The sequence below is a fragment of the Cuculus canorus genome, chromosome 2, assembly GCF_017976375.1.
Source record: "Cuculus canorus isolate bCucCan1 chromosome 2, bCucCan1.pri, whole genome shotgun sequence".
Taxonomy (NCBI): Eukaryota; Metazoa; Chordata; class Aves; order Cuculiformes; family Cuculidae; genus Cuculus; species Cuculus canorus.
In genome coordinates this window covers 81037727-81061616 of record NC_071402.1, presented here as the reverse complement: position 1 = coordinate 81061616, position 23890 = coordinate 81037727, and the positions used below count along the sequence as shown (strand labels likewise).

The window sequence follows — 23890 nt, the reverse complement described above, 5'->3', positions numbered from 1 at the left end:
GTGTTCTCGGGTAAATAAATACTTTGTAGGAAATAAACTGCAGGTGTGCAAGTGTTTCCTCTTGTCATATAAAATGCAGGAAACAAAGCCAGCATGTACTTTGAAACATGTCCCTCGTGTGTATGCAGGTCAATAAGTTACTTTTGCTTTACTTTTCCTTTTTTGTTTTGGAGCTGGGGACACTTAATACATGGTATAAACTTGATACTGAGGCACAGGCATTCAATAAATCCTGTGTTTCAGAGTTCACGCTGATGCAGAGAGGAGAATAAACAGAGTAATTTCAAGAGGACTGTTAGCAGGTCACAAGATTTCTTGATCAGCATCTTACAGCACCAGCACTCATGAGGCTTCTTTATGGCTTCATAGCGGAAAGGCTAGCGAGGCTGTCCATCCTGATGGCCCTGATGGAAAGCAAAAGCCAAGACAGTCTGAAAGGAGCACTGAGTGGTGACATAGATTTTGGTACCGGCTAGCGCTCTCTCTAGCCTTTAAAATAAAACCTGCCATGAAAATTAGAGCAGGCGAAGACCTCTGGAGACCTTCTGTGTTCTGATGAAACTGCTGCTTCAGCATTTGTGAAGCAGCTGCAGATCTATAAAAGGAAGGATCAGTCAGCAGATGTGCAGGTTTACAGTGTGAGTATGATCTTCCAGAGGGCTCTTCAGTTGTTAAGGAGGACCAGTTAGCATTTTTCCTTATGAAGAAGGTGTAACATATGTTTTCTAAACTATTGTATAATAAATTGTATTAAAATTGGTGCCATATTGAATTTTATTTTGCCCAATTTTAAGTGGAGCTGTATGACGACAGTCCCTGCTGAAGTGAGATTGAGTTTCTGACATCAGGACAGAATCAGTACTGTAGAAGAACCTCCTTGTCTCATTTTCTAATGATTTTGACCTCTACATATTAATCTTTTTGCTTATAATACACTGTGCTGTTGGACTTGTCTGCTTACTACACAACAGGACTGATTTCTGTGCATGTAGCAGTGAATTACTAAGTAAGATAAAAAGTGGTTGCTGAAATCTTACTGATTAGAGAAAATAGAAATAATAAAGGAAATTGCAGTTTTAGTTAAAACTTGGAAAATCCAATTAGAAATGTACTTGACCTGAAACTCCTGAAGCTAATTGTCATAGCCAGGATGGAGGAATGAGGAAAATCAAGATCTTACATTACTCTTGGTGCAGTTTAAATTAAATTCTATGTATTAAACAGTCATTTGATAAAGTTTACTTAGCCATATATTTGCAATTTTACCTAAGGAATTTCTTTCTTGAGAGCATAAAATTTTATCATATACTTTTATGAAGATAACTAACAAAAGAAATTGTTGCTTTTGTTTCTGTTTAAAACAGAATCTTCAAAGGCAGAAAGAGACTCTAGGGATCAACTCCTTTTCTTTCCACTTTTTAGCACTGGTTAGCAGCTACCAGCTTTCTTTATTTCTCAAAAAACAAAGTAACAAGATCTCTCTTTCTGGACTGCAGGGAAGAGATGTGTTGGAACATAATACTGAGATTTCCTCTCTTTACATCCTATGTATCTTTACTGTAGGATCACTCAGGTTACTTTCTGCACTATGAGGTGCTAATCAATGTAATTTAAAATGTCATTTTAGTGTACTGAGTATGGACATTTAATCAATTCTACTTTTGATTTGCCTAATCAGGTTTGTATATTGTATTTTGAATAATGTAAGGACTGGCATGTAAAGAGTCAACATTTCTCCATTTTCTGCTTCAAGAATTACATATTTGTGTATAATAGAGACAACAGGATTGTAGTCTTTTAGCTACATTCACTGCCAAAAATAGTATTACAAATACTGTTTTGTCTAAAGAGGGCTGTTACTTAAGTTTACGGGAGTTTGTTTGTTTGTTTGTTTTCAGTTATTAATATGTTACAGAATCCTAATAAAAATTTACATACTTTCTCATTAAAAGAGTTTAATTGTGTAATAGTAACAATATGGAAAAGTATTGGGGGGGTTGTGGGGTTTTTTTGGGTTTTGGGTCTTCTATGGATCTGGAGTTTTTTTGAGAACATGTGTGTGATATAAAATATATATATATATATATATTGTGTACTCTATGATGTCATCCCTGCAACTATAATATTCTATTTTGCTATGATCATAGAACCAAAATCAGTGTTAAGAATCTCACTGAACTGAAAGTGAACCCTACTGAGGAACTCAGTTACCAACCCATACTGCCAAAGCAAAATTTTTCCATTATTTCATCTGAGCTATTACACATATTAGGACCTCTTTGTGTTGGTTTTATTTTCCACATACCATTCTAATGGCTTGCTTTATTGAATGCTTTAATGAATTAATAACAACTTTTTTTTGATGCTACCAAGAACTTGACAGCACCCATAAAATTTAAAGTAAATGGTTGCAATTAACGTTGTAGGGAACTGCAGATGAAGCCATCTTTCTATGACATGGAACAAACTTGATATTTTCTTGAAGAAGTGTTCTTAACACTAAGAACAAATGTATTTTGGTAAATTTATTGAAAATGTCTTTATTTTTTCTGCACAATTGGTAATTGCTTGGTCAGCAAACACTAGAGTGTGTGTTAAGATGTGGAGGGCAACAAGCTGCTGTTCCTTCAAGTCACAGGAAAAAAACTATTTTCCTTGTATGGTAAATCAAGAAAATACCATACCTTTTCCAACTGGAAGAAATCTGTGAGCTTTAACAGTTTTTAGTAATTTAAGTTTAAATTCTAAACTATATGAGTGAATTATATAAGAAATTTATTCACGGGACACTCAAACTACTTGCCTACTCTGATTAATCACTTTATTTCTTACAGCCTTTTGACTTTAGCATTAATGCGAGCATTACGTGAGCAAGGAGTGTTCGCTCATACTCTCATTATTTCAGTTTTCTCCTTGAAAAATGAGTGCTGTGGCTATGACATCTCTAGAAAACACAATCTTTGAATTAATGAGTAAAACTTTTTTTTAGGTACCTGTGTATTTTGAACACAATGAAGTGACAGCACTGTTTCTTCCAGCTCTCCATTTCAGCAACTGTTACTTGCTTGTTTCCAGTGAACTGGAATGTTGTGTTATTTTTAGAAAGTGCCACCCTAAATGTCCTCCAGCCTAGGTTAGTCTATTTTTATGATTGTCTTCTTATGGAAGAAAAGAGTCTGTGAATTATCGAAGAAAGTTTGCAATGATCACTGTTCTACACAAAAAATAAACAGACTGTAAATAATAAATGGACTTTTTTTTCACTTTTCCAGTCATACTGAAAATTATTTTTGATGGAGGATAAAGATGGCAGGTGGCAGAATTAAAAAAATTAAAAATTAATTATAATGCTGCCAGAAAATAGGTGGGTTTAGTAACTAAAAATAAATATGCTTATAGAGTTTATCAAAATATGGTCTGGACTTAACCTGTGGCATAGGGTTTTCATACTGGTTTTAGTAATTAGCATATTTCTGAGACAGTTGTGCCAGTGCATGGGAACGGCCAAGGGATAACATGGGCCAGAGGCCATTACCAGGTGTTGGTCTGAACAGCATCTCTCTGACTTTGTTGGAGGGGGGAAGAGTTCAGGTTTACAGATGCAAACAAGGCTGTTACATGGGCCTTTATCTGTCTTGTGTATTAAGATAAAGCCTAAATGCCTCTCAAAAACTTTGGCATTATTTTGGTAACAATGTGCTGCTAACATCCTTACAGCAGCTGTGAATGAGAACAGCTTGCAGGAGCGTGAGAATAAACTAGGAGATTTGCAGGTGGGGGATGTCATTGTACTCGGACAGAACTGCTTGAACTTGATTTTGTTGATTGTAAAAGACCGGTCTGTTGTTTGGGGGTTGCTGGTCCATTCAGATTCAGTTAGCTTCCTAGGTTGCACTGACAAAAGCTAAGGCCTGTCTTAACTCAGCCATGAGCTTCCTGAGAAGGCAGTGCTTCATTAGTGGAAGAAAAAGTTAAAGTTCATTTTCTTCATTCTGTGAGCAAACAGCATGACACATTTGTGTCTGTACAACTACAATCTTTCCCCTCTGAGAGGACAGGGTTGCGGTTTATCCATCTGCTTACTAGAAACAGCTGCTGCTGAGCTCTCTGAAGTGAACTGTGCACAGAAAGGGTCAAGGAGGGTCCAAGTTAGACAATGAAAAATACTTTAGAAGAACAGTGGTTCTGGTTTTGGATGACACCAACTCTCAGTATATTTTAAGCTCTTTCTTTTCTTCTGTTTAAACTCAGTTTCCCAAGTTTCCTTTCTTTTGACATCACAAGATTTTCATACTGAAAAATATTCTAGAATTCATGGTAAAAAGCAAAAGCAATAAAATTACTGAACTGTTCAGTAACTACGAGGTGGAGATTTTAGTAAGAGATAAATTTTATATTACATTTTTAGTGACTATGGCCAAGAACTGTAAAAAAAAAATATGATATGTTTTTAAGAAGACACTCTTGTACTTGCTCTTCAAATATCTTGATGGTGAGAAATAATGTTACTGCTTTCTCATACAAGTTTGAATCTGAAATATTAAAGCAATTAGGTGGATAGGCAAATATTCATTACATTCAACATTTGCCTCATTTGTCCTTGAGCATGCGCTGCAGGTGTTTATTGCTGTTCCTTTCTAATTGAGATGAATATTGATTTTAGATATACAATTAAGTACAATTTTCTGCAGCATGCAGCTAAATAATCTGGTAATGAAAATTAATCATGAGTTTACTTTGCTGTTATTCATAACTGGCAATTCTACCAGAAATATTTCATTACCATATTTAAATAAAAACATCAAGAGTGACCATATGGTTGTCCAAAGAAACACTATCCTACAACAACAAAAGATATTTAATAAAACAGTAATGTCATGCACGGATAACATCCCTTTTGAAGTCTTTTTTCAAGTTAATTTTTTAGTTTAAGGGCATGTGAAATGAAGTGAAGACTACTGTTGACAGATCTCTCCAAGAAAATGTACCTATCATGTTACATATCTAGGTACCCGTGTATTTTGTGTAACAATGTGGATTAAATGTCATACTTCCGGAGACATTTCATTGCTGGACAAAGAACAGCATAGGTTCTGGTATATGGATACTACAAAATACAAGTAACCTCTTAGAGATATGTGGCAAAAATGGAGATAGGATTTAGAGAGGTGTTGTAAGCCAGTTGTTGGAGTTTTTGTTTTCCTGCAAGAATCTCAAGCTGAAGATAAAACAATGAAAGGAATAAGAAAGTCTGCAGGTATGTTATTCCAGCCCACTGACAGTAACTCCTAATTATATCATTTATACTTTTCATTAAAACAGCATTGCATTTTGAGCCAAGGTTAATGAAATATACAAATCCCAATAGAGGTCCTTCAGATGCTCTAGTAAGAATTTTTCTTTGTTCTTCATTTTCGCCACTAGCCTAGTATTCTCTTCTTTTACTAGTTCCTTACGAATTTTCAATTCTTGCACTAATCATATATTCTCCCATTTAAGTAGCAACTTCTCATATCATGTGAACCACCCAAACCTAGAAAGGCGAGATTAACGGTATTTTTCCATTTAGGAAATCAATTACCTTATCAAAGAAAGCTTATCAAGATAAAATAATTCAGTCTGTGCTTGATGTGTTAGTATACTATTTATTTCAGAATTCTGGAATGGAAATAGGAGTGCCTTGATAAATTTGGTATTCTTTTAATCTTGAAAATGGTGATTCCTGCTAATTCTTGCCACTCGTGTTGCTGCTTTGTCAGCTTCATTAACTGTATTCAAACAGACAAGGTGCAATCTCATTTTGTGAACATATAGATGTCTTTTAATTTCTACCCTGCTATAGTTATTGATAAGCCTCGATTTTTTTTTCTCTAAATTTTTGTGGAGGAAGAATGTTTGTTTTTATTTTAGTTGCAAAATTTATCTCTGGTTTTGATACTGCTTATGTTAAACATATGGTTTCTGATACCAGAAATTATTTTTTTCAGATTAATTATGCAGCTAAGCTTTAATTCATTTAGCATAATTCTCTACAAGTACGTACGTGTTGTTTAGATGTAAGTAGATTGGGTCTATGTTTATGGCAATGTTAGGCCCTTCAAGCTCTCAAGACATCTGTGGAACTATTTTCCGTAACTAAGTCTTCTTTAGTGTCCTCATCAAAACAGTTTATGAAATAATTTCTTATTGATTCCATGAATTCCAGGTAAATAAAATGCTAGCTGACATTTTCAGAAGCATAGGGGGTTCATCTGAACTGTTGCCATTTGTACAGTGACGTACTTCAGGAAACAAAACCTGGGAAAGATCGATATTCACTTATTGAAACATTTCAAATAATGTTGATTTTTAAGGTAACTATGAATGTCTATAGATGAGTGTAAAGCTATGCTAGTGACTTAATCAGTGCTGAGCCTGATGCTCAGGCCCTACTTTGGCAACACTGCACTATGCAGCTGTGCTAGCCTCCAGAACAGGTGGCTCTATCCATGCGGGACTCTGCTACCTACTGCACCATGCAGCAGTTTGCCAGACAGGGCCTCAGCAGTTCAACTGCCAGTAAAATGTCCCGTTTTTTCCTGCCTCCCTCTTGTTTTGTTTCTTCTGAAGCTATATTGACTGATTTGGACCCCCCCCCGCAGTCCATATGATTTGTTCTTATTTTTATAATAATTAGTTACCTATGTTCTTCTTTTCCTAAAGTTATTTATCGTCCTATAACTATGTTGTAATGATATTACCATTTCATCATAGCTTTTATTGTTATTCTTATCTTTTTTTCCACTTCTTTTTTTGCCTTGTGTGTGTTCTGCACTAGTATTTCAAGGTCCTACATTGTATTGTTTAAGCTGATAGTATAAACAACCCTTTAGTTATTTCTCTCAATAATATCTTTTTTTTTTCTTTTTCTTTTTTATGACAGATTCACTTCAGCACTTCTTCTGAGTGCTCTAAGTGTACAACTGACCTAAATCCTTCTTTTGGTATTAGTACTTTCTTCCTCACTGTTGTCAGTTAATGAAGTTCTAGATCCATTATTTTTCCGATTAAGCTTGTTAAACTGCTTCTCATCTTTGAGTGGTTAAAACTACATATTCAGATAATTTTAGACTATGGAAAAAGGTTTACCCTTATCTGTTGATTTAATGTTCTTACTACTGATAACTGTCCCAATTTAGTGGATTCTAAGTCCTCTCTGGTGATTGCTTTTTGTTGGTTGACAAATTTTAGGTATTCTTCCCTAGATGATATTTCATTTCTTCATTTATTATATTGTATGCCTCATTTTCCTAGAAAGTACTAGAATTCCACCAAAGTTCATGTTTTACTTATTTTATCTGCTTCTTTAGGTAAAAGTATTGATCTTTGATTTCTGGGACCAGTGCTGTTTGATACCTTCATCGGTGATATAGACTGGGAGATTGAGTGCACCCTCAGAAAATTTGCAGATGACATGAAGCTGAGTGATGCAGTTACCAGACCAGAAGGATAGGATGTAATCCAGAGGGATCTGGATAGTCTGGAGAAGTGGGCCTGTGCAAAACTCATGAGATTCAACAAGGCCAAGTGCAAGGTCCTACACCTGGGTCGGGGCAATCCCTTATTTCAATACAGGATGGGGGATGATGTAATTGAGAGCAGCCCTGCAGAGAAGGACTTTGGGGTGCTGGTTGATGGGAAGCTTGGCATGAGCTGGCAATATGCTCTTGCAGCCCTGAAGGCCAATGGTATCCTGAGGTGCATCAAAAGAAACCTGGCCAGCAGGTTGAGGGTAGTGATTCTGCCTCTCTATTCCTCTCCTGTGAGACCCCATCTGGAGTATTATTTTGAGTTTTGGAATCCCCAGAAGGATAAGAAGGATATGCAGCTGTTGGAACAGGTCCAGAGGAGAGCTACAATGATGATCAGAGGGTTGGAGCACCTCTCATATGAGAACAGGCTGAGAGAGTTGGGGTCGTTCAGCCTGGAGAAGAGAAGGCTCAGAGGAGATCTTATAGCGACCTTCCAATACCTGAAGGGTGCCTACTAAAAAGCTGGGGAGGGACTGTTTACAAAGGCTTCTAGTGATACGATCAGGGGCAATGGGTTTAAGCTGGAGAGCTGCAGACTTAGACTACACGTAAGGAAGAATTTCTTCACCATGAGAGTGGTGAAGCACTGGAACAGGTTTCCCAGGGAAATTGTGGATGCCTCATCCCTGTACGTGTTCAAGGCCAGGTTGGATGGGGCCTTGCACAGCCTGGACTAGTGAGAGGCCCCTACCCATGGTGGCAAGGGGCTTGGAACTAGATGATCCTTAAGGTCCTTTCCAACCCAAACCATTCTATGATTCTGTTATGCTAAGAAAAGTGGGGTATTTTTCTCTGCTCCTTTAAGAATCCCTTTTCTTATGACTTGGAACTGATTGTATGATTTGCTTTAACTGAACATAACATTGCTGATAAGAATGTTTAGAACACAGTTGATTTTAAATTTTTAAAACAAAACTTTATCAAATTCAGTCAGGAATGACACTTTTTAGCCAATGGATAGTTCTTATGTACTGTAATGATTATGTAAACATAAATACTGCATCCACAAAATAGTCTTTAGAAGTCAATGTAAATCAGCTGTGAGTGTAGAATAGCACAGACGTTAAGGCTACAGTGCTTGATGATGTCAGTCAAGGTGAGCAGGCCCGAGAAGCTTTTGAGAAATCTCAACTTGAGCCAACTTCTTGTCTGTCTTCTTCTTTTCTCTTTACTTCTGATGTTTTTATGCTACTTGTTGCGTTCCCCTCCAAAGGAGATCTCAACTGCTCCTTGGCTGTGTTTTTTTCCAGTTGTTCCTTGTAAGTGTTTTGCAGGATGTCCTGGATATTTTAGTAGTTCTTAAACCTGCAGATTCCCTACTTAGTTGGCTCATGCGTATATCTGATTTCCCTTTGTTGGTCAGATTAGTCACTTACAGAAAATACTTGTACATTTTGTGATTATGCCATCACAATGTTACAAAATGTAAATATACTATTGGTTGTACCATTTTACTGTGCTTCTATTTCAGTTTAAGGCATTCTTTTATTAGCTTTTTCCTGCTTAATACACTTATAATTTATATCAGTCCTAGACCTTTTTTTAAAATTTGTTTTTAAATTATTTTTACACAGTCTTAGTAGAGCACATCCTCTTCCGCTAGATTTACTGTGTAGATTAACCGATTACTACTTTTTAAGCAGGATTTCCTTATTCTGGAACTGCTCTTTTTTCACCGCACCTTCTTACAACAAATCTTTCCTCTCTTCTTCTCAATTCTCAGATCACCATTTGAGAAACACTCTCATGGTAAGATTGACATAAACATGTCGTGTATGTAGGCTAATCAGGTTCAATTCCATTCCAAAATAATTTTCATCAGTTATCCACTGAAGGAGAATTTATATATTGGAGATGCAGGTAGCTTCTGCTCCATCTTTTGTCATTTTCTCCATTTTTAGGGCTTTTTTTCCTCTCCTTCGGTAATCTTTCTCTGTTCTTATAAGTCTTCTAAAAACAAACAAAAAATCAATCCCAGTATTTTAGCAAGCTTCCTGAGCACTCCTGCTTTGTTCTCTTCTGATTGTCAAACTGTCTAACACTCTCTACCACATCATTTCTGCACTATTTAAGATGTCAAGTCGACAGTATTGCCCACATAAAAGAATAATCTTGAAGGAGAGTTAAAATGTAATGAATGTAGAAATCCATTACAGAGTGTTTAGTTTAGTAAAACTTTGAAGGTTTGAAAGATGACAGTAAGTTATTTGTACAGTACTAATACTAGAAAGTTACTGAGAATTCCTTCATGGGCCCTGAAGATACAGCAGCTTGTGTTCTGGCCAATTTAATTCTAAGCTATAAAACAAAGACCTCTAACCGAGATCTGAGTTCTAATGTTGATTTAATAGATGACTCATTTTTGAGAAGGTGGAAATGAAAATCCTAATAAAGCAGTAGTAGATGTAGCTTTCAATAAGTTTTGGTTTTGTCCTTGCTGACTTTTTCAGTTTCATGTGTGACACAGGACTGAGACCAGAAATTTTTGAAATATTTTGTGATATTACCAGTAAGGTAACTCCTCTGCTTTCTAATTAAATATTGTCTATATTTGATCATTAAACTTCTGAATAATCTACGGCTGAAAGTAGTAGCTAACGCTGAGCATGCCAGAAATGTCTCCGATGGTAGGCACCCATGTGTTTCCGAGCAGGCTTGTGCTTATCTCTTTTAGTATATATGGAAGCAATTGCTCAAAATCACGTGAACACATGTGATCATATGTCAAGGATACTGATTTCCACTTGTAATTGGTAACTCCTAGACTTTGTCCAAAACATACCAGATAAAAACTCTCCACATGGAAGTCATTGGGAGTTTTGCCATCCAGTTTCATGGAATCAATAATTCAGCAATAATGTTTCATGAAACAAGAAACAGGAATAAATTTACAGTTTTATTATTATACTTAATAAGGAAATTAGGAAAAAGAGGAGAGAGTATATTGTCTGGTCTATGTGTTCATATTACTTGTATTAATATCAATGAAATTTGGAGGTCATACAGTCCAACCTGTTTCTCAAAGCACTTGGTTGACAACAGATGGCTGAGTGCTTTGTCTTTCAAGACTTGAGTCTTGAAAGCTTTGAGGGATGGAGACTGCACAGCCTTTGTGGAGAGGTTATGGCCTCTAGATAGCAAAGGTAGCACTCCATTACAGTGCCATGTGGTTAGAGATGAAACTCACCAAAAGTAAATAAAGTTTACAGACAGAAATGTGTAATTGGAATTTTGAACCAGAAATAGTGTCATTTGCATCTGACACTGTTTACTAGCGATTTTAGAATACTTTACATTGTATTGCTTGATGCGTGTTTGCAAGATGACGAGAGTTGCTTTGCTTGTAGAGGTAAGATTGGAGCAATTTTTTTCTTCAAAAGTCTAGCAGATTTGGCAGAACAAAAAAAAAACCCACTATTGTGTGTCGTGTACTATTAAATCTCAGTTACCTCACTAATAATGTTGAACAATCCTGGAATGTAAGCTCCCTGTAATTAAGATGTCTTCTCCAGAGTAAGGTACTCTGTTTATGATTAAGAAATTGAGGAGCAAAATTATCTGTATGTATCACTTCCAAGCAAATGAAAAGGGAGTAATCACAAAGTCTATGATTGTATATATCCTCTCAGGCTGTCAGTTGTTTCATGTCTTTTGTTGAATTCTTATATATCTCAGATATTCTTGTTCTGTGCCATATCCTTGAATGGGCAAGTGCAGCTTATGGAAACGTTGGAGATTTGCATTCTTTTCCAAGTTGGAAGGTTGGACAGGCAGTGCAGAGCTGGCTGTAGGGCTGAGCATATTAGTCAGTTGAGTGATCAAAAGGATATCAATTTGGGAAAGCAAGCTTTCTATGCTGATATCCCTTGAGGATATTTTTTCAGCAAGTTCTTCTGTTGAAGTATTTCATCGCATTTCTGAATCCCCACTAGATAGTCTGGTGATACTCCATCTTTTAAATAAAGCCATCCCCTGAAGAGGACGGTTTCTCTTCTAGTGATTTCATTTCACTGGTTTTAGCATACTTGAGATTGATCTCAACTGATGCATGCTAAAGAAAGGTTTTGGTTTTTCAGCAGCCTGTTCACAAATCTAATTTGAAAACATCATGGCATACTTAAATGTGCTTTAGCAGCCTCAATGTCATATTAGATGTCCTGTGATATTTACCCTTGGCCAGAAGACTGTTTCAGAAGATCTGCTGTGGAATCCGGTTTTATGTCTGACTGTCCCATTTAGATGTCATTAGATACCTATATTTAGCAAATCTTACCCACAACATTTCCTTGCCCTGTCTAAAGGAAGATGGTGGCTGACCACTAATGCCCCTTTGTCTTTTCAAGCAAAACTCTGTAGTTTCTCATGTACTGACAGCTTTTCTTTATCATGATACTTGTCAATTTATTATCCATATTGGGATTATTTTTAACACCATTGAGCTGAACACTTGCAAGCCGTGAAAAATCTAGGTTGTTATAGATCACAATCAGTCCAATACCAGGTAATTACACATCTCATCAAGAAGAAAATTTGGATCTTGGGTTTCTAAGAGATAGTGTATAGGAGTAAGAAAAAATACTGGGCAAATCTGGGGCTTTAAGAAAACACACCAACATAAATAATTAATAAAAAATAATACAATAGGTTAATGTATATTTTTTGTGTTCCGCTAAATGTGAACCCTCTAGCTTAGGGGAAACAAGCTCTGAAACCAGAAGCAGAAAAAGTGACAGAATGAATTCACAGTGACAACAGCATCTGAGGATTAGTATGACAGTAATAGTAATCATGACTTTTACAAATCTCATTGTATAAGTAGAACCTTAATATCATGATCATGCATATATAATCATAACATCAGAATCATGCATACGAAGAACAACATTGCTGTCATTCCTACTGGCAGTATAATGATTCATGACAGTTTCTCCAAGAGCAGACAGAGAGCAAATATCCCAGTGGGATACTGAAAGCAAATCTATCCTCTTGCTCTCTGACTGCAGGAGAATTGTTAAGGGCAAGATCAGTGGAAGTGACCCAGAAAAAGTTAACAAAGATGAAGCCAGAGAATTCACCAATGAGGAAATTTCCCGATTCTGAAGAATCATGTGAAAACAGAACAGAACAGATAGGGCTGCGAGTGTTATAGTATTTGTAAACAAAGCTGTTCCTGTTATAAGGAAGTGCTACAGGCTTATGTGCCAAACTCAGGTCACTGATGCTAACCAAGAATCAGAAGCCTGGTTCTAGGGCAGTTGGCACTTTATCTGTAATTGGCTATACAGTGCAACACCTGTAGTGCTGGGTTTATTGTTACTGTTTTCAGCGAAGTCTGTTCCTGTTTATAGTTCCTCTGGGGTGACTAGACATCTGTGATACTTACCATTTAAATTACAAGGAAGCAAATGGAAAGCAGTAAAAATTATATAATTCTGGAGACATTTTTGCAACTCCTGCTAATACCTTGACCCAAACACTTTTTCAAAGACTTTGTGGTATATCTGAGGAGTTTCCTGTCAAATGCAAGAAGGCTTCATGACTTGCGAAAAGACATATGTACGGGAAAAAAAAACAGATTATCTGGGTGTGGAACAGAGGTCAAGACTTGCTCGTGGTTTTCGTGTTTTTCATGAATGATTCATGAGTAGTTTAAAATGAACAGAACATTTAAGAAAGCTAACAAACCGCCTTTGTAAATGAAGTTCAAATACAAGTATATTTTACTGGTAGAATTTATGGTATGCTGAATGATGATGTTTCTCATACGCTTTCCTTTAACTCATTAGTTTCCCATATATGCCATACACTTCCAGTGTCACAGATCATGTTAAACTGTGAGATTAGTTAGGTGACAATAATTATGGAAAGTAAAAACTCAATATATTGCATATCTGAGAATGACTGGTGAGGAATTAATGTATATAGATAAAATATTCTCAAAAACAGATCTAGTCCTAAATTTGTGCAAGATCAACACTAGAATTTTTTGTTGTTTTTTGAGTATTTTTCTTGTGTCCTGATCAGCTTCTTTCAGAATAAATACTTCCTTTTTTCTCTATGGCAGAAATTAATTACTGTTCTAAAATCAAAATGTTTTCAAATTAACTCATTTTCCTAAATTTAGCTTGAGATATGAAATCATTAAATAATCCCAATCTATTTGCAAGCCTTGAAATTACCATTGCTGTACATTTAATTATTCCAAGTAAAGTTTTGATTTTGAGCCACTGCTTGCAAACAAAAATTCTTACGTTACTGAAGCACTGACTTGCTATGATAAAGATCTTAATGTCTTCATATACTTTCACAAAGGACAGTCCAATGCCTATCCTGTTGTTTGTTTACCTAAGTATGACCCAAAGAAAAACACTATTATCTGAACATATTCAAAAGTTTGTTGTTCTGTTTCAGTGAAAGCTGCTGAACTGTCAGGCTTCTCGCATCTTCAGTGGAGACTCACAAGGCTGACAGAAAACATATTTCTGAGCTCTTTGTTACTCATCAAGTAGTAAGTAGCTTCTTATATTTTCATAGTTTTCATTCAAATCCAATGACGTGTTTTAGTAGCTGAAGTAGACAACAATTTTAAAATGACTCTTTTCTATTTCTTTTCTATAAAAGCATTTTTCTGTAATTTCTGGTGTTCCTTTAAATACTATAACATATTTAAGTCAACATTCAGAATGCTCTAGCAAAAAAAAAGGAGTATTTTCTTAGTAGATGTGTTCAGCATCTATCAGAGTGCTGTTTAATGACCTGTATTACTCCATTAGCCTTATAGAGTAAAGAATAAAGTGGTCAAGAATGGTATTTGGCAATCAATTACTCGAGTTTGTAAATCCAGTTAAATGGTACTTGAACATATAGGTTCTGTTATTATCCACCTGCTTGTCTTGTTTTACTTACTAATTTACAGACTTTGTTCTTAATAAAAATATCATCCTTATTTTTTTTAGGAAAATTATAAGAAATTTGAAGATGTTCCTGTGGTCTTATTATTTCTGTTGTCTGGCATAATTTCTTTTTATTCTTGTTCTTTTGCTTTGTTTCTAAACCTAAAGAAGAAAACTAATGGGAAAGCAAGCAGTTTAAGATTCGAACTAGGGAAATTATAGGGAAAAGCAAACCCACAAAACTGCAAAATTAGGAGAAGCTTGCTGCAACCTTTGAATGTTACTTACAGATTCTGCTCAGAAAACAAATGTAACTCTTTGAAAATGATGCTCGAGGAGATAGGAGAATTGATGCAAGTTCTAGATCACTTTCCATCAAACCTCAGAGTTTTACTTTCTTTCCTCCAGAATTTGTGTTATTTCACTTTTCAGTTAAAAAAAGAAAAAACAACAAAAACAAACAAACAAAACCTCCCCTAGTTATTTAACAGTTAACTCAGTCCAAGCTGCAACATGTTTTAACATGTCTCAGAAATATATATTTGGATTTATTTACAAAATATTCTTCCATTCTTAACAATCACAGTCCATGAAAACTGGCAATGCTTTTTTATTTATTTGCTATTAAAGAAATAGAAATTACAATTTTAGCAGTGGAAGACTTTTATCATGAGTCAGTCCAATAATACAATCTAAATTCATCACTTAGCAATATCAAAAATAAAGATATAGTCCTCTGTAGGGAACAAGTGTCAAGAGTATTTAATTTAGAATTTGATAGCTGAATTTGATCATGTCATTCATTACTGTTTAACTTAGAAAATAACAGAGTAAGATTTATGTCCTCTTTTTGAATGTTGTTTATTAATTTAAACCTAACAAAAATAGCACTTAATTGAACTGATTGTATTGGTGGGGAGGATGGTGAAATTCAAATGTTTAAATCAGTGACCTCTCAGAAATGTATACATATTTTTAAGATGAATGGGTTGGAATGGAATGAAATGAGATGGGATGGATCACTTGGAAGGGACTTACAGCAATCATCTAGTCCTGCTCCTTGATTGACTCAGGGCTGATCATAAATTAAAGTATATTGTTAAGGGCATTGTCCAAATGGCTCTTAAACACTGGCAGGTCTGAGGCATAGACCGCCTCTCTAGGAAGCCTTGACCATCCTGTTGAAAAAGAATTGTTTCCTAATGCCCGGTATAAACCTCCCCTGATTCAGCTTTGAACCATTTGCATGTCCTATCACTGGATACCAGGGAGGATATTTTTTCTAGTTTTATTGTAAGTTAATGAAATTTTCAGGTGTGGAAATTACTACATTAGAGTGTGCATCTCTGTCATTCAAAAGGTAAGGTAAAATTCTTACATGTTTCCTGTCTTCAAACATATACAAGAAGTCAAAAAAGATCTGTCCAACATATGCTCAGAAAGTTAACATAAATCTAAGTAACTACAGTGTGCATCATGTCAGGTATGTATTACTGATTTAGAGAAGAAAGATGTTTTCAGCATGGGAATGATACAGGTGTTTTTCCAATGTCATTGAATGTCATGACTTTTTTTCAACACTTAACTCTTGAATAATTTTGGTTTGCTTCTGTGCTTTCTTTTATCGTATTAACACAAAAGCAAAAAAAAGCTCTTATAGGGACCAAATCCAGGTTTTTATCTGCTGTCCTATAAAAGCACGAGAGTGGTTGATGTCAGTGAGCCACAACAAAAGACACTGTTGTTTGAATGGTGTGACACTGTGCATGATGTCATTGAGTAGCTGAAAGTAGGACACAGAGAGGTGGAATAAAGGTATTAATTTATAAAAGACTCATCAGGTGACACACTCACAGATTCACGATCTTTTTGAGGAGTATTACAATGGTCTGCATTTTCAAAGACTTTGAAGAACTTTAGCTGTGCAGTTCCCTTTTATGTCAGCAGGAGACATGTTTTGTTTTGATAACATTTATCTGACTTTCATATACATTGTTACTGAGCAAATCAGATCTTGATCATTGTTATTATGGTGTGCTATGCATTCTGGAATTATGTTTAGGCATGTGGGGGAAGTAAGGAAATAAATTATAAGTCATCAGCATAAGTTTTCTTACTGTTTGGTAGCTTAATTTTCATTCATAGTTTTAAGCAATAACGTTCCCTGAACACTCAACAACAGTTTTTTTAGTTTCTCATTGATACTACTACTATTTTACCATTGGTTTGTATTTCCATTTTTTTTACTTAGAAAATTTGGATTTGAGACCTTGGACTGGTATTTACAAAAGGAACAAAATTACTTCTGTCTGAGTAGGTGTTGAAATTTCTATTAACATTATTAGTTTTAGAACTGAATTCAATGACCTGGTATGGTCGAGTGAAATGAAGATGAGTTGTACATGCTCAGTAAGTACCCACGTCATGTGCTTTTAGGAAATAAATAATCCATCTCTCACAAGCATTTACTGTTTCAAGAAAAGTGCTCTTACATACAAATAGAAGACTACACTGACAAAAAGTAGCGTGTTGTTCTAAAATATGAAAGAATAAACAAACAGCTGTACTATAGCAGGACTTGAAGCTCATGAGTTTAAAGGAAACGTAGCTGTTGGCCAGAATTCAGTCATTTTCGTTTGAAAGCGAATTGGAAGTAATTAGACACATTTCTATAGTGTTGGTAGGTGCAAAAACAATTGCCATTTGTAATCATCAACTTCAAAGCAGTATATCTCAGCTTAGAATAAAATTTAATAATCAAAATAAGAACCATTAAATTTTTTTCATTTTGCCAAGAAGATACAAATGTATTTATTCTGGTAGCATAGAATTCTGAAGTCCTGGAACTCATGAATTCTTCAAAGGTGTTTTGAGCTTGCTTCATCAAGGAAAATTTTCTCTTGTAGAAAGTTGCTGAGATGCTTGAAAATGTGGTAATTGGTGTGAGAGGGGTCTGGAAAGTAAGTTGGGTGAGGTAGAGTTTAGTAGCACAGTCCATACAGCTTCTGCATAGTCATTTGAAAGACATGGGAGTCAGGAGAACTGATACTTTTCAGCTGACCAGTGTTGAACATAAATGTTGCAGTTCTTGATGCATTTTGTCATATCCTGGCAATACTTCTCTGCTGTGAAGGTTTTACCAGGATTCAAGAAGTTGTAGTTGATGATTCCACTTGCTTAGCACCAAACAGTGACCATAACATTCTTTTCATGCAGCTTCAGTTTCGGGACCTGTTTTGGTTCTCCACCTCAGTCCAGCCACTGTATGAAATATCATTGATTGTCATATAGAATCCGTTTTTTATCATGTGTCACAGCAAATCAAATGGATTGATTTATTGCGCCAAAGAAATGCAAAGCAGATTAAGTAATGGTGATTCTTTTTTTATTTTTATTTAGCTCATGTGGAACTCATTTGTTGAGCTTTTTTTGATTTCCAAATTTTGTACAAATGTTGATCACCTGTTAAATGGTCAATGTTTAGTTGTTCTGCAACACCTCAAGCTGTTTTATATGTGTCCATTTCAATAATGGCCCTCAACTGGCTGTCATCTATTGCAGAAATATGGCCACAACACTCCTTATCCTCGATATATTTCCTTTATGAAGAGTTTTTAAGCTAATATTGAGCTCTGTGTTTGACATTCACCTGAGCAAGTGCTTGGTTGATACTGGTAGCAGGTTTTGTTGCTTTACATCCCCTTCTGAACTCAACAAATTTCCTTGAATTTGCTTTTATTCCATCTTAAATTTGACAGTATTATCTAAAATAGAATAAGCAGTGAAACTAAAATAATTAGCAAGATAAGTGGAGTGAATTTTCACTTTCAAATGGTATATGACATGAACACAGTTAAATAATAATTTGATCCAAAATAAGCATCACAGTTTGCAATGACAAAGCCAGCAATTATTTTTGCACCAACCTAATAATAACATCAGAAGAGTTATTATAATTGAAAGAAATATTATATCAACTTTGTTTGAAAGACCTCCAGTAATGAGGAAGGGTGAAATCATAGAATCGTAGAAATCACAGAAACTCTAGGTTAGGAAAGACCTTTGAGATCAAGTCCAACTGTACCTGTCCACTACCAAACCATATCTCTAAGCACTTCATCTACCCATCTTTTAAATACCTCCAGGGATGGTGGTTCAATCACCTCCCTGGGCACCCAGTTCTAGCGCTTAATAACCCTATCAGCGAAGAAGTTTTTCCTAAAATCCAATCTAAACCTCCCCTGGCACAGCTTGAGGCCATTTCCTCTCATCCTATCACATATCGCTTGGGTGAAGAGACCAGCACCCACCTCTCCACAACCTCCTTTCAGGTAGTTGTAGACAGTGATATGGTCTCCCCTCAGCCTTCTCTTCTCTAGGCTAAACAACCCCAGTTTCCTCAGCCGCTCCTCGTAAGATTTGTCCTCCAGCCCCTTGACCTTCACTGCCAGCACAAACTGTGGCACCCCACAAATGTTTGCCTGTGTCTGTTCACAGCACTCTGATTGCTGGCACTCCCTAAAAGCCTCTAAATATCCCACGGCTCCTTCCAGGACTGCCTCCACCTTGTCAGCCATCACATGGCAGCTGTCACTTCTGGGAGTCAAGAGTCATCTGCCCCTTGCTTCCTGCTGGGTTTCCTGGGCTTTCCCCGCTCAGACAACCACCTTCTAGCTTCAATCTAGAGCCCAGTTGCAGAATTTACTGTCCCTGCTGCTGATTCTTGCTGACTGAATGAGGTGGGTTTTCTATTAAGCTTGCCACAAAAGTGTAACATAGAGCTAGATTAGGAACCAACACCTTGTTGTATGTGAAAACAAAAGAGGTTGAGTTATATGTCTAGAAATTAATGTGTATCTTTAAGAATGTAGGAACTTCACAGAAATGCCAAGACTTAATTGACTGATTTGTGATCAAAATTTAGGAAAGTATAAGTATACATTTAATAATGACAGAAGACAACTCATTCCTGCCTAGACTGCAAAACTAGATAACTTAAAAGTGATGCAGACAGAGATTTTCAGCTTTGTTTCTTTCTGGTGATACGCTGCAAGGTCTAGGCACAATCCTGACCTGATTAGTCGATTTTACAAAATATCTTCAGCAAATGAGCTCACAAAGAAAAGTAGCTAGTAAAAGTAGTAAAAAAAGTAAAAAGTACAAAAAAGTAGTAAAAAAAAGTAGTAAAAAAAACCCCAAAACCAGCCATGAAAACCTCATCAGATTTCCCAGGCATAAAGTGCACTACTAAACTATTGTGAACTTTATATGTGACCACTAAGTTTGAGTTGTTTAGATGAAGGGTTGACAGGTTTGTTTAGTGTTATTTGCTTTTTTAATTAAGCAAAACAAAGTAAAGTTTTGTATTTATTTCATCCTGGGAGTTTTTCCCTGCATGAATCTAATGTGAAATGAGTGTTTGAATGGCAATCAAAATGATAAATACCACATTGTACTCTTCCTGTTGGCATGTCATTCCACTTAATTTTAGAATGACTAGTGTGTTTATATTTAAACAACTCAATGCAGGTTATACAGTTCTAAATAGATGTATGAGAGGGATTTGAGGTAGACATGCTATCTATGAGAACAGGAGAATATTTTGGTTTCAGTAAGAAGATAAATGATGTGAGTGATTAATAATCAGTAGGGCTGATGAAAATTTAATTTGACTAATTTAGGTAACAGCGTAACTCATCCTCTTTTACACTCCCAGTATAAACACTATTTTCATCTCTATGCTGGCTCATATCAGCTAATTTCTGCACGACTACAGTTGCTAACAGTGGAAAAAAATGTCTTTGCTCTTACAAGTACTCTTTGAAGCCTACAGAGCAGCATTGGCACAGACTGTTAGTAATAGCTGAAATTACTTTTCTGAAAGTAACTTATCTCATCCTAGCACACCTTATATATTTGTCTGCTATAATTTTCTTTCTTGTGGCCCTTTGTGGAAATGCAAAGAAAGCCGTGGTGAATAAGTATAAAGTGCAAGATTCATTAAAAGCTGTTTGAACACTGTGCAGAGGATGTGCCAAGAAAAACACACAGAATGAATATTGATTTGTAATATGTCTTGGGAGTGGGAGAGTGTTGTATTTCAGAAGAAATTTCCCTTTGATTATTTAAAATATTCCTTCTGTTTTCACTGGGAAAAAAAAGCCTGTCTAGAACTGTGTATTCCTACAGGACTGTGAAGAATACTCTATATTTTTAAACGCTTGTTAGAAATGCAATAGCAGGAATCTGTGTGCTTATTAAAGGATGGTAACTATACTGTCTTTTCACTAAGAAGGCCACAAGTAGTTTACTCATTTTTTTTACTTTGAGGTTAAAAATTCAGTGCTCCTGTTAGAACGCATACTCAAGAGAAGAAGAATATGAAGGTTTTTCTCTGCAATTTTTTCATGCATCATGCTTTGTTTTGTTTTTATTTTTTCCTCTATGTTTCTACAAATCTCAGGTAAGTAAACCTGAAATCTGTTTAAAATAAGTCTATCATCATTGCATGCACCAGAATTCCACACATGGACTGTGCAAATGTCAATGATAAGAGAAATTACATTTTTAGGAAATCAGAGCAGCCAGGTAGGTGAGATGAGGTGCAAGATCTGTTACTGTGTTTTTCTTTAAGTTTCTAGGGTTGTCTATTCCTTCTGCTCTCACTTTACAATAATAACCTGGTAAACAAGTTTTTAAAAAAAAATCACATTCAAGTGAAATTCAGTTTACTACCCAAGAGTTTAAGTCAGTATGCATTACATCCTTGCTCTTTCATGCTCTCCATTACCCTTTAAATCTTTATGTTCTGGGCAGAATTTAAGAGAATTTCAGGTGGACAGGGGCTGTGATTTCCCCTTCCGGCACAAAGTACAATTGCTGATCCAATGGTGAGTCTCCTGGGACATCAGGAGGAGTCAGAAGAGAAGAATGGAATTGAGCTAGGTTCTTCATGTTTTAACTGACTGCTCAAGTCATTGACCTACTAACGAAACATAGAATCTTAGAATGATTTTAGTCGGAAGGGACCTTAAAGATCACCTAATGGCAACCTCCCTGCCATGGGAAGGGACAGCTCCCACTAGATGAAGCTGCTCAAGGCCCCATCCAACCTGGCCTTGAACACTTACAGGGAAGGGGCACCCACAACTTCCCTGGACAACCTGTTCCAGTGCCTCACCATCCTCATTGAGAAAAATTTCTGCCTAATGTCTAGTCTAAGTCTTTCCCCCTCCAATTTAAAGCCATTCCCTCTAGTCCTCTCACTGCATGTCTTTGTAAAAAGTCCCTCCCCAGCTTTCTTATACATTCCCTGCAGGAACTGGAAAGTTCTATAAACTATAAGGTCTCCCTGGAGTTTTCTCTTCTCCAGGCTGAAGAACCCCAACTCTCTCAGACTGTCCTCATTGCAGAGATGCTCCTGCCCTCTGACCATCTTTGTAGCCCTCTTCTGGACCCCTTCCAACAGTTCTATATCCTTCTTACAACGAGGATTCCAGAGCTAGACATAATAATCCAGATGAGGTCTCACAAGACTGGAATAGAGGGGCAGATTCACCTCCTTTGACCTGCTGGCCATGCTTCTTTTGATGCAGCCCAGGATATGGTTGGCCTTCTGGTGTATTGCTGGCTGATGTCAAGCTTCTCATCAATCAGAACCCCGAAGTCCTTCTCCGCAGGGCTGCTCTCACTCACATCATCACAGTCACAAGTGCTGTTCCCAGATCTCACCGTTGGGGCCAGTCTAGTTTAGTGTCTTTATCAATGATCTGGACAAGGGGATTGAGTGCACCATCAGTAAGCTTGCAGATGAAACCAAACTGATCGGGAGTGTCAACCTATTCAAGGGTAGGAAGGCTCTGCAGAGGGATCTGCCCAGGATGGGTTGATGGGTGAGCTCAGTTGTATGAGGCATAATGAGGCCAACTGGCAGGTCCTGCACTTTGGTCACAACAACCCCATACAACGCTATAGGCTTGAGGAAGTGTGGCTGAAAAGCTGCCTGGCAGAAAAGGACCTGTGGGTATCAGTCAACAACTGGCTGAACATGAGCCAGTAGTGTGCCCAGGAGGCCAAGAAGGCCAGCAGCATCCTGGCTTGCATCCGAAATGATGTTACCAACAGGAATGGGGAAGTAATTGTCCTCCTGTACTTGGCACTGCTGAGGCTGCCCCTCCTGTGTTCAATTTTGGGTGCCTCACTACAAGAAAGACATTGAGGTGCTGGACCTTGTCAAGAGAAGAGCAACACATAGCGCTGAAGGGTCTGGAGAACAAGTCTTATAAAGAGTGACTGAGGCAACTGGTATTGTTTAGTCTGGAGAAGACTGAGGTGAGAACTTATCACTCTCTACAGCTACCTGAAAGGAGGTTACAGTGAGGTGGTGTTCTCTCTTCCCAAGTGACTAGCTAGGACAAGAGGAAATGACCTGAAGTTGCACCAGAGGAGGTTTAGATTGGATACTAGGAAAAAAATATTGGCTGAAAAAGTGGTGAAACACTAAAGTAGGTGGAGTCATCATCCTCAGAGGTGCTCAAAAAAATATCTGGACATCACAGTTTGGGACGTGATTTAGTAGGCATGATGGTGCTGGGCTGATGGTTGGATTTGATTGTCTTGGAGATCTTTTCCAACTTCTATGATTCTTTGTGAAGTCTTTATAATGAACTCATTATTGAAAAACAGTTAAGTAACTCTTGATGGACTACTGAATTTTATCTAGTTATGATGATTGCTGAAAATATTTTTGAGATATTGTGGTTTAGAATACTTACTGCAGTACGTATTACTGCATTGCTCTGCTGACAGTAATTTAAAAAATGTGTTTAGTGTAATTTTCTGAGTTTTTTTTTGTTGTCAGAAACTGAGTGTTTAGTTATGGGACAGAGAACAAGTGGACAGAAGTACCAGGATATTTCATTATATGGATATACTTTTCAGTTACATTTGTTTACCTTACACATGATATTTTGAAATTCAATGAGATTTACGAAGAAAGAGACTCAGTCCAGGTTGCATATACAAGCCATTTTGTGTGAAGGTTTCCTAATTGAGTCCTCTTGGACAACTAATTGGATACCTGCCTTTCTTCAGAATCTAGATTCTTTTTCTCTGCCGAGATCGCCTTTTGAAGGCAACATACAATTTTAAGGCTGTGACCTGTTTCAAAACAGTAAATTTTCAGTAGCGCTCTATACTTAGTTTCTCTCAAATGCATGTTAGAATTGCTTTTTTCGCTTGTTCTTAGTAGATTACTTCAAGAGATACTTTATGGTAATATATTGATCCTGAGCAGTAGGGCTTGAGATAGTAACAGATGTGAGTAGGTGGCTCTTTGACACTATTTATCATATTTTATTTTAGAAGGATTACCATACAAAGTTAGCAAAGGGGTTAGCAAAACAGTCACATTAAACTTCCAGAGGG

The 23890-nt window shown here is 36.6% G+C and overlaps 1 protein-coding gene across 6 annotated transcripts in view; it reads left to right on the top strand.

Annotated features, from left to right (window-relative positions):
• CDH18 (cadherin 18) overlaps positions 1-23890 on the top strand; it is a 557226-nt gene that overhangs the window by 95736 nt on the left and 437600 nt on the right. For all 6 annotated transcript variants that reach the window (XM_054059856.1, XM_054059852.1, XM_054059848.1 and 3 more), the window contains exon 2: positions 13983-14079. The gene's annotated coding sequence lies outside the window, so the exon portion shown is untranslated. The remainder of the gene's footprint in view (positions 1-13982; positions 14080-23890) is intronic.